The sequence below is a fragment of the Lolium perenne genome, chromosome 5, assembly GCF_019359855.2.
Source record: "Lolium perenne isolate Kyuss_39 chromosome 5, Kyuss_2.0, whole genome shotgun sequence".
Classification (NCBI taxonomy): Eukaryota; Viridiplantae; Streptophyta; class Magnoliopsida; order Poales; family Poaceae; genus Lolium; species Lolium perenne.
Window position 1 is genome coordinate 163,062,787 of NC_067248.2, and position 11,961 is coordinate 163,074,747.

Sequence of the window (11,961 nt, forward strand, 5' to 3'; positions counted from 1 at the left end):
GTTTCCAGCTCTCACTCTTTTTTTTGTATACAGAATTAAATCCGTTAAAGGCTGAGACTAGATGGCATAACAAGTAGCACTTCATTTTTAGTTGGCCAGGACCATAACAAAGAGCAATATTGCATCCTTCAACAAATGATGGTGCATGCCATTTTCATGGGAAGTTAAGATAAATGCAAGAAGAAGTTTCATTCAAGAGCTAATATTCCTTGTGCAAACACAAACGTACTAATTTGTATAACTGCATATGAATCGTACATTGTAGTAATATGCTACTACAAAAGGTGCAAAAGTTGCAATAATGAATGAGCATCAGTGAAAGAATAGTTTAAGGTATAATAAACACAAACCATAAGCCAACCCATGCATTTCAGATCTGAGGTTAGCCCCAAGCCTCATTATACTAGACTACTAGTATAATAATTTGAGAAATGGTATTCCTGGAAATAACAACACACTAATGCAAGTCACTCAGAGGGACCATAATGCATGGGATGACATCAAAATGAGTTGCAATTGTGAAAGCTTTGGAATGGAAAACACAACATATATCAGGATATGTCATGAACACTTCTTTTGGAGGAAAAAGCCAGGATATGGTCATGAACATGTAGCACAAATGGGGAAGCTAAGTAAAAAATATGGGATTACATATTGTAGCATCAACACATACCATCTAGAATTCTCTCAAACCAACAGGAACTGAAAAAAGACTGATCAGAACATCCAAAACAGATGTATTTCGAAGTACTTGGCACAAATCCTATGCGTTTTGATACTCTTGTGCTCCCAACCGCACATCCAACAACATACATACTCGAGACAACACATGGAAAGTGATCAACGAAAGTATCACATGGATAGACAAAAAGTAATGGCATATTTTGAAGAAGAAGGAAGTGTGATTTTAGCAAGCAATTACCTGCAGGAAGTCATTGCTGATCTGGGGGGGCGAGGAACGCAGGCGGCCACGCAGGGAAGTAGGCGAACATGGGGTGGCCGTAGTTCTTGCCACGTTTGGTGGTGAGGCGCTCCATGTTGCGAGTGTTGAGATCAAAGGAGTAGCGGCCGTATCCCCACGTCCTGATGAAGGCCTTCCCAGTGCGAGCGGCGTCCATGTCGCTGGGCCAAACACATATGGACCTGTGCTTGTGGTCGTGCTCGGGCAGGCCTGGCACGGCGTCGTACACCACATCCATGTCCATGATTTCCCTCCCGAGAACCCAGCCGTTGTGGCCCCGCTGCCCGGACTCGCCGCGGACCCAGAGCTGCAGCTGCGTGCCCTCGTTCGCCACGGCCAGGATGCAGAGCCAGCCGTCCTCGGGCGTCTCCCCGACGCGGAGCGTGGAGCAGTCGTAGATGTTCGGCGACAGCAGGTAGGAGAAGCGCAGCGTGGCGGGATGGAGCGCGAGCACGCGGGCGGAGTTGCAGATGTTCCCCGCGGCGTGCACGCAGCTGGTCTCGAACAAACCAGTAGGTAGGGGTCGAAATCGACGTCGATGTCCGTGGCCCGCACTTGCCGCGCGCCGTCGAAGGAAGCAACGTACCCAGGCGCGCGCGCGGGTGCATGCCTCTGTTCTGGTCTTGGCTTTCCTTCTTTTTTTTGTTCTTCCGCGTCCGCGGCATGGTTGGAGTTGGACGCGCATGGTACAGCCGCGCGCCAGCTGTGTGGTTGGTCGTATCGTACACCGTGCACGTATGCCTGCGCAATTAAGTTGCGTGCGCCGATGGACCGATCGATCGCTCGCTGCCTCCATCCATTAATTCCGTCTCGCGTCAATCGCTCGCCATTCGCCGCCGGCCCGGATGCCCGCTCATCTCATCAGCTCGCGGGATTCCCTCCAACATTAATTAATTACCTCAATCTCCGCTTTCTCTTGGCTCACCGGGGCCTCAACTCAAGACCGCTCCATCGCTGAATTATACACAAGAAAACAACTTAATTCACTCATACTTGCTCACGTACTACCTCCAGCACGTACACCATCGATTTCCTTCTTTCTTTCTTTCGTTTTTTTACTTTGGTTGCCCAAATCACCAAATGCACGCTCATGTATACTACATACCTAACGAAGTTCAGGAATTGCTTTAGTAACAAAATAATGTACCACCATTTAATACTATGCTGCATCCATCAACTTCCTTCTTTCTTTTTTGTTGCCCAAATGCATGTGCACGTACAAAACCAAGGAAATTCTGGAATTCCCATCCCTCTAACAAAATAATCTATATATGTGCCACCATTTAATAATAATAATACTCAACTAGATGTTCATTTAGACAATTCGAACTATCTCCAAGAGCGTGTGCCAATCTTTCGTCCGGGAAAACAAATTCACACCCCTATCTACTATATATAGTACAACCTTTTTTTATTCCTCTTTTTTATTGCTCATACGTACCATCTCCTTTACCATATTTTTGTCCCAAATTCAGATAGGATCAGATATTGACCGGTTGCGTATTCAAATGTGGTTATACCCGACTGGAAACAAAAAGGATAGTCAGGCAAATACTCTAATGGACGGATACTTATTTTTCTAGGAGAGCTTCAAAGGGATTTAACCTTTTATCCTTGCATTAGTCAATTGCATAAGAATATGGAGACATATATAGTTTTGGCTAAAACTTAAGCATTTGCGAGATGGTATAAATATAAATTATATAGTTGAACCACCATTCTACCGGTAATCAAGCTCATGAGTCGTTGCTTTGCATTTGGACATATAGTGTGAAACTCCCACTTTGAGGCAACTGACCTGACTCTTCTAAGAACTTTATCTCTTTTGTGATTGGTCATGTTCATATGACATGTCATAACACACAAAAAAAGAGAAACATCATATGAAACAACCACTTTTGAAGGAAAACTAGGGGCTGATGAAATAGGGGCCATAAAACAAGGCTTCACCCTAAAACACGTGAGGAAGGGTCACAAACCCTCCCCCATTTGCATGGGATACTAACATGGGTTTATTTGGGTGGTGTCAAGAGGAGAATCCAATAAATAATTGTGAAATGCAGTTGCTTCAATCACAAGAATTTGACACTCAACACACTCCACGGTGTTGGCGTCACCACCCACAAAGTCGCAACTACCTTCGAGTTTCCTCACCAGCGCTACCCTGCATTAGCCCCAACCGTCAACCTCCACCACCCATGGCCACGCCAGAGCCTCCTCCGGCTTAATTAGTCCAAGGTGGTGGCTAGCATCGAGTCCGATAGGTGAGCACGATAATGGCGGCGTAATATTTAACGGTGTGTCCTTTGCTTTTCTTGCTATGTTGATGGATATAATGAGTGCAATTCACGTCTTACTATTTAATTTCGTATTTATTTTATTTTATTTTTAGTACTGATTATATATACATGCAAGACAAAGTTTTTACTTACTATTTTTTGACAGTGTAGATATTAGATAGATATAGGTCTAGCAAGGCCAGGCTCGTGGACGTAGGCGTGCACATGCATACATTCCGGCTAGATGTAGGCGTACTCTTGGACGTAGGAGACTGACCTCTCTTGCTCTCACATACAGTTGTATGGATTTTCCAAACGACATTGGCTTGCTAGCTAGCATAAAATAGTTAAGCTTGCCAAAAATGTGCAACTTGCACACACAACACACCACCGTGTGCCGTCGAGACATATGTTGCCTTGGCCCGTTGACGCCGTAAATTTCACTCCCGAGTAAAAGCTACTCGACAAACCCTAAGAGTGAAGTTGCCGCGCCCAACAATGCCGGGGTCTGGTTCTACGACGTATTTTGAAATATAAGGCTCGAAAACCTGACTTTGAATTAAAAAACCATCAATCGGCCAAGAGTACAACGACAACCCCCAGAGAGAGAAAAAAAAAGCAGCGAACTGCTGGGGTTACCAGCTTACAAGACAAGTAAGAAAAGAACAGAGAGGAGGGAAAGAAAGCTACTCTACAGTAGCTACACTGGGCGGGGAGCTTGAGCTCGTCGATGGAAGCATAGTCCACTATTGCAAGGGCGCGGCGCCGAGATTGGTCCGAATCAACATACCTCACCATGCCAAAGCAGAGCGCACCGATGGCCTCCATAGCTTAGTTGTCTTCATGCCTCAAGATACTGAAGGAGGATGGCTTGATGGAGAGACCTCCAAGGAGGAGAGCGGCGCCCAAGGGCATCACGTCACCCGCACCGGTCGAGGCCTTGCCGAGTCTTACCCTAGCCCAACCACCACCCCAAAACACACAACCTTAATATATATCCGACGACACATTGAAAACACTGCATAAGGAAGAAATCATTGGCATTGCCCGCAGCATGACACGCCGCCCAAAGAAACCAACCCATGGGTATCTAGGAGGCCGTCCAAACCGGGCAAAACACCGTGCAAAATTAGCTAGGGAGACAATGGTGGCGACAATAAGATCAAGGAAAGGTGAAGAGGGTGTGCCAAAATATGATGAAGATAACCTTGCCCCGCGCAAGTTGAGCACGTAGGTGTGATCAAGCTACGAGAAAGGAGGGGCATTTGGTGGCGCCTCCAAGAAGGAACACGGCGTCGAGAACGATGTCATCCCCCGCAGTGGCCAAGGCCTTGCACTACTTTCGCCGATGTCCACGAAGAACCCGAAGCCGGCCAACAACACGACCGTGGAGGGGGAGGAAAGCCAGCACAGCCAACAACACTGCATCAAGTATTGTCGGCCGAAGGCGATGTGGTAACCAATATCCAAGTCACCAATGTCGGGATCTGGTTCAACGACGATCTCGCGAGGAGCAAAGTATACCGGGGGAAGGTCGGTTGCACGACTCGGTTGTTGCCTACGTTGCTAGCCATCTACCCAGGATCTTTGGAGCCTACTCCCTCCGTTCGTAAATAAGTGCACGCCTTTCTTTTTTAAAAGTCAAACAATTTCAAAATTAACTAAACTTTACCATAAAATAGTAACACATGTAACATGAAATTAATCATACACTTTTTTTTGGGATGGATTAGAGTAGACATGTGAACCATGATGGTACATCACAAATATGCATGCATTGTCGACTACTCCTTGACTACAACATGCCATTAATTAGGATACAAATGATCTTTTACTTCTGGACTGATCACGATATTGATTGGAGTACATCGGGAAACGAAATTTGGAGATCTAAACTCAACATGATGAGACGAGACGAAGTAAATCCTGACTGCAGGAGTAGATTTGACGGAGAACACAAAACGCACGCAGCGATCCCACCCAACCTCTCCTCTCGCTCGCTTCGCCTCCTAGCGATACCACCCACACAATCCCATCGCCGCCGCCGCACTCTGCTGCTCCCCGCCGGCAACCCAGCACCGCCGCTCACACCGGCGCACCCACCCACCCAATCCCATCTAGGCTGGCCACCCAATCCCCTTCACGCCTGCATCCAAACCCTCTCCACCCCCTACCAGGCGGAGAAGAGGCACCGGGGTATAGGCGCAACGGCCTCTCCTCAGAAGATGGACGCGCACGTGGGCGGACCCGCGCCTGAGGGCCGCCATGGTTGTGTCCGTCCTTGTGGCGAGCGAGCCAAGGACAGGGGAGGGGCGGAGATGCACCCGTCGTCCTGGTGGCTGTTCGGGACGAGCACCTTGGGCGACGGCCGCGGCCGGCGGGAGGAGCTCGGCATGCCGCAGGAAGAAGAGATGGTGGTCGCCTGTCCGGAACTGTTGTTGCCGGCGCCGGCGACGTCCCCGAGCTGTTGCTGCCATCCACGACTCGGCCATGCTGCTGCCGACGACCTCCCCAACCTGCAGCTGCCCTCTGAGGTCCATCTCCTTCATCTCTTTCCTTGCTAAGAAATGTATTTCCTTTTTCCTGTTAAATTGAATGTGTGCATACGCAGTAGATGGAAATCTGATTTTCTAAATCAAAATTTGTTGTGTGCCATCAATTACATCCAAAATCATGACTCCTGTGATTTATTCTTCTTTTAGTCTAAACTTCACTCCTAATGCAGAATTCGAATTATGCAATGTTAGCACTGCAACTTATACCCATTATAGTTTATATACTTAAGATTTTCTTTGATTAGTTGAATTTAGGGAAGCCTATTAAGGCCATGCTTATTGTTTGATGAACAGAGATCTAAAAAGTGAACTAAATAAAATCAATCAAGTATTCTGCAGTGATGCTTTTGAGCATATCTCTGCCAAGAATACTCCTGAAGAAAGCTATCATAAAATCCCATGCACCCTGAAAACATTATTTGTTCATGATTTTTCTTAGAGTACAACGAATTAATATTGACTTTGCATCTCGAAATTTGATGCTGAGCACCACCTGTAGGCTGCTGTTGGGGACAAGAAGCTTGGGCGTTGGCTGCGGCCGGCGGGAGGAGCTCGCCACGCCGCATGAAGAAGAGATGGTGGTCGCCTGTCCGGAACTGTTGCTGCCGGCACCGGCGACGTCCCCCGACCTATTGCTGCCTTCCACGACTCCTTCATGCTGCTGCCGACGACCTCCCCGACCTGCAGCTGCCCTTTGAGGTCCATCTCCTTCATCTGTTTATGCTAAAACTTGTATTTTTTCCTGTTAAATTTGATTGTGCATAGACAGTAGATGGAAATCTGTTTCACCAAATCAAAATTTGTCTTGTGCCATCAATGGCATCTAAAATCTTACTATATCTTTCCAGTACTAGCAACTAAACGGATGACTCATTTAAAATGAATCTGTCTCTCTGAAACTTTACCTATGAAGGTGTTTGTTAATGTATATGGAGAGGGGCAATTGACTGCATTAGAAAGGTTTGCCATGGAGAGGTTCTCACTGTGTTTTACCTTAATGCGCCACAAATTTGTTGCGGACAACTCCTGCTTATAACATTCACAAGCGTCGACTTGTTTCATAGGTTCCTTCTTGACCTATGCCCTCCTGAAATCAAACAGCATACCCAGCTGCTGAAGCATTGGCTGTACCGTTCATGTGTCTAACCCCGCTGTAATATGATGACTAGAATTCGTAACTACCAGCGGCTCCATTTACCTTGAGGTACTCTCATAACAGAGACTTTGGTATCACACCAAGTAGCTGCCCTTTCAAAGCACAAGCCATAGTGCAAGACATGAATTAGCACTTGTGTATGAATTAGTTTTGATATCACGCAATGTGGAGGTATACGGGGTGTGGGGGAACATTGATATTGGTAGGTCTCTTTTACGATGATGATGCTGATGAAAATCAAAGAAAGCAAATTTACTGTAGGTACATGAATAATTGCCCTGACCTTTTCTACTTCGAATCCATGATTCTGTACATTTATCCAGGTGCATTTTACAATTTTACTGTATTTGGTTCTACTTATGATATTATAAGCCAAGCTCTCAAAATTTCGAGCTCGACCAGGTCGGAAACTTTAAACCGGTTTATTTTTTATATGCCGAGCGGTTTTTCTTTGTCTTGGCTGGGTTGTTTGCTGGGTGTTGTCTTGTGGTGGTTGAATGTTTTAGAAAGATAAGTCTTTCTAGTTAACTTGTGGGCTGTGTGTCGGACAGAATGTTGGCTCGAGGCTTGTGTGTTTCGTTTGGGTGACTTAATTAATGTCAACCTTAAACCAGATAATATTTAATGCCTGGAGCTTTAGTTCTTATTTAGAGGGTTTTGTTGTCTATAATGTTTTTGATTGCATTTGTTAGAGTTGATCTGCTGCTTATTAAAAAAGATGGCTCCCCCCCTAAAATGCAAAACATGTTATCAATTCCTTGTTTTATTGGATAGTTAGCATGTAAAATCTACACAATAATCATGGTGAATCGTTCAAGACATTGTGAAATGCAATGTTCGTTGTAATGTAGTTTGGCTAGATTCTTTGATTATCATGCCATGAAATTTTAGGTTAATCAGCACCTTGTCTAATCTTTATGCAAATGTTATTGCAGCTTGAATGCTGCTATTTGGGGTGACTTGAATTTTCCCGAAAATAGTTGCGCTTTTTCTTGCATCAATAACTTAGTAATTCCTCTGTTCTTATATACAAGGCCACAAACCCATATTGCAGTACCAAGAAAATAAAGCCACACGATTATTTATTTAGAAATACTCTCGGGTTCTTTGCTAATTAAATATACTTCAAGTGGTGACTATTTCTCTATGGCTGCATGCAATGTTCGCATTAATAAGTACCGACCTACTAGACAAAAAGTTAATTACTTTTTCTCGATTGGTGTTAGTGGTCCTGTATAGATGAAAAATGTATTTTTGATAATGGCCTTGTATTGATGAACGGAGGGAGTAGTAATTATGTACACTATGATGTTGAGTAGTATATTCTTGATGTTTCAGGGTGTTCTGGAGCAGGGGAGAGGCCGAGGGGGTGACTTTGGGTCTGGGCAGTGATGACCATCCCAACCAACTTGGCCAAGCACCAAGTCAACCTGCAGGTGGCTCCCATCATAGCCAAGATCATGGCGAAGGTCAACGACGGGTCCTAGTGAATGTCATGAGCTCACCATCTTGCTGCAACCGTGGTGGCGGTGACGCTCATCCTCGTGGACGACCTCTTAGGTGAGCTAATGGTTTACCACTTGGATCTCTGTCTCCCATGTGAACCATCGTGCCTTGGCTTTACCATGCTCCGGCGCTTGAGACGATGACCCTTATTTGATTGATGGTGATGATGATCATATGCTCATTGTAGTTTCTAAGTTTTTTCCTAAGACTTTCACATATGTGCCTGGTTATTAGAGGTCCTTCTAAGCTAATGTAGTTGATTATTTTGTGTTATAGTGCTAATGTTGTTATTTGGTTTTGAATACCAGTTGTTGGTATTGTGTGGTATTGATCTTTTATTGCTAGATCTTGGCATGACCTAGGTGTTGCTGTCACCTATCTGTGTATATAAATATTATGTTGGCGAGGTTTATATATTCCTTATGGTACTTGTGTTCTCTTTTTTACTTCATAGATTTATCTGGTATTTCTCTTGATCCGAATCTACTCCTGTGTATTTGTTGTGCAACATCGAACTGGTTATTCTTGTGTAGTTGAACAATTAGTATCTACACATGCATATGTGAGAAATTGGAATTGATACATGCATCTGGTATCTACATGAATGTTTCTTTATAAAGTGGCGGGCTTCATGACTATGTGGGTGCTTATGTGAGCTATGCTTTGTAAGAATAGCAAGCTAGCCTGCAAGCTTTTCTATGATTAGAAGTATCATCTCGATGTTATAATCACAGGCTTAGAGCTTTACTTTTATCCATTCTTTGCTTTGAACTCTTTTTTATTGATTTGATTCCCAATGCTATGACATTTCATTGTACTGAGATTTGATGTTTCCTTTATAATTCATGCCTAATTCATGATTGTAGGGTTAGCCTTCTTCAACTTTGGTACTATTCCTAGAGGGATATTCGTTTTGAGACCATATGTTGGGAATATCAATATTTCTTGAATATGGAAAACAATATCACAAACTAATACACTTCCTTCCAAGCTCAATTGCATTATTTGCAAGTGCTGCTATAGGTAGCTGGTGCCTATATGCATGATATGCTAGTCCATTGACATGCACATGATAGACAACATTGTCCAGCATATAACACGTACTATATCGATCCTTTTACTGAAAGAAAAATATATGACTTTGACATCAGTTGCATTCCACCGTACCATTACGAATGCAAGGCCTGATATTGCATTATTGCTGGAGCGAGATTTTTTTTTTGCCAGTGTGCTACTCCAGCTTTGACTTGTGTGACCCTCCCTCTGCACTCCCCATCTGTTCGGTGTTTGCACCACCTGCCAATTTTTCATGCTAATTGATACTTTGTGGGTCCCACGTGGCAGGAGTCGATTGGTGCCCGTAGTAGTAGTTGGGCAAAAAGCTTTTAGTTCTATTTCTAGACGACGGTTGTGTCAAGCTTCAGGCACTAGCTAATGCAACCAAAAGCCCGAACTGTTCGCTTGTACACTTCAACAGGTTGATGCTTAGATCTAGCCTTGTCAACAAGGTGGTGTTCCTCTTCTGGGTTCAATCGCTAGCTGCAAGTTTTTTTTCAGAAATAAGTAGACCGGTATTAGTTATTGTGTAGATCTGACGTGTGTGAGAAAGAAAGCAATTTTCGTAGTTAGTTTTCGTGTGTAAATATAATGCTTGTAGAACTAGAATAACTGCGTTTAGTAATTTGATTTGTTTATTTGGTATTTGTGTGCAAATTAATTGTGATTTCTATTCTGCTGTAAGGTTTAAGCAATCTGGGTGTCGTTGTTTAATTCACCATGTTTAATAGCTGTGGCACAGCCACATAATATTTCAATTGGAACCTGCTCTGGTATTGGACCTAGCTCAAAGGTTTAAGAATTTCATTTTGCTCTGTTGCTAAGAAAACGAGGACGCAATAAAAGGTGAGACATATTGTCTTTTCGATCCTTAGACCGCACGGAGTTGCAGGACTCTGACCGAGTGTAAAAAAATACGATCTTGCGTAGCTTTTAGTGTCGTATGATTGGAACCTGAGAGCTTCTGTTTGTGGATTCATGAGGCGTTTATATAATTATTACATGAGTACAATCACCTTTTTAGATTGGTTTATTAAGTGATTTTTTTTCTCCAAGGACGGTAGCAGTTCTATATCCAGATATGCTAGGCAGTAGCCTCCTAACACTGTACTTTGAGCACATCGGATGCTTCAAAAGTTCATTTTAGGATTTGAAGGTGCTGCGTAAATCCGTGTCTAATGATCCTCCTGTCCTGGCCTTGTTTTAATTAAAACAGGGCATTGGATTGTGAAAATACTGAAGATAATGAAAGAACCTGCACAAATTTAAGTCTGTTCAAGTAGATGCTAGTTCAGAAGCACATAGTTGCTAATTCATGGCCTATTTAAATGGACGGCTGTGAACTTGGAGGATTGGTTGAGCATTTCAGTGCATAATAGCATTGGTTGAGCATTTCAGTGCATAATAGCATTCTTTGCTTATCTTGCCATGAAATGGTTAGCCATGCGATTGTAGTTAATCAGCACCTTGTCTGATCTATATGCAAATGTTATTGCAGCTGGAATGTTGCTATTTATGATAACTTGATTTTTTCATGAAAATAGTTGCCCTATTATTGCATCGACAGCGTAGTAGTAATTCTGTACACTATGTTGATGAGTAGTATATTGTTGATGTTTCAGGGTGTTCTGGGGCAGGATTAGGTTGACATTACGTCTCGGCAGGGATGAGCATCCCAAACAACTTGGCCAAGCACCAAGACAACCTGCAGGTGGGTCCCATCATAGCCAACATGATGGCGAAGGTCAACAGAAGGTCCTAGTGAGCGTCATGAGCTCACCGTGCCACAACCGCGGTGTTGGTGACGCCCATCCTCGTGGACGACCTCTTCGGTGAGCTACTGGTTTACCACTTGGATCTCTGTCTCCCATGTGAACCATCGTGCCTTTGCTTTACCATGCTCCGGCGCTTGAGACGATGACCCTTATTTGATTGATGGTGATGATGATCATATGGTCACTGTAGTTTCTAAGTTTTTTCCCTAAGACTTTCACATATGATCATATGGTCACTGTAGTTTCTATGTGATTTTTTCTTGATAGTCCTAAACTTGTTGTTATTTGGTTTTGAATACCACTGGTTGGTATTGTCTCGGTCTTGATATTTTATTGCTAGATCATGGCATGATCTGGGTGTTGCTACCACCTATGCGTGTATAAATATTATCTTTGGTGAGGGTTATATATTTCTTATGGTACTGGTTTTCTTGTGTTGTGCAACGATGAAATGGTTATCCTTGTGTAGTTGAGCAATTAGCACCTACAGATGCATATGTGAGCAATTAGTATCTATACATGCATCTGGTATCTACACGAATGGTTTTTTTCTAAGTGGCGGACTTCATGACTATGTGCTTTGCTTATGTGAGCTCTACTTTGTAAGAATAGCAAGCTAGACTGCTGATCTCAAAAAAAAAAGCAAGCTAGACTGCAAGCTCTTTTATGATTA

The 11,961-nt window shown here is 43.7% G+C and overlaps 1 long non-coding RNA gene across 2 annotated transcripts; it reads left to right on the forward strand.

Annotated features, from left to right (window-relative positions):
* The first annotated feature begins 5,532 nt into the window (after nucleotides 1–5,532).
* LOC127300451 (uncharacterized) lies at nucleotides 5,533–11,151 on the forward strand. Of its 2 annotated transcripts, none has more exons than XR_011746019.1 (3): nucleotides 5,533–5,774; nucleotides 6,295–6,494; nucleotides 11,136–11,151. It is a non-coding gene; the product is annotated as an uncharacterized lncRNA (long non-coding RNA). The 2 variants fall into 2 exon arrangements; XR_007851256.2 differs by lacking the exon at nucleotides 11,136–11,151 and adding an exon at nucleotides 8,290–8,453.
* The last annotated feature ends 810 nt before the right edge of the window (nucleotides 11,152–11,961 follow it).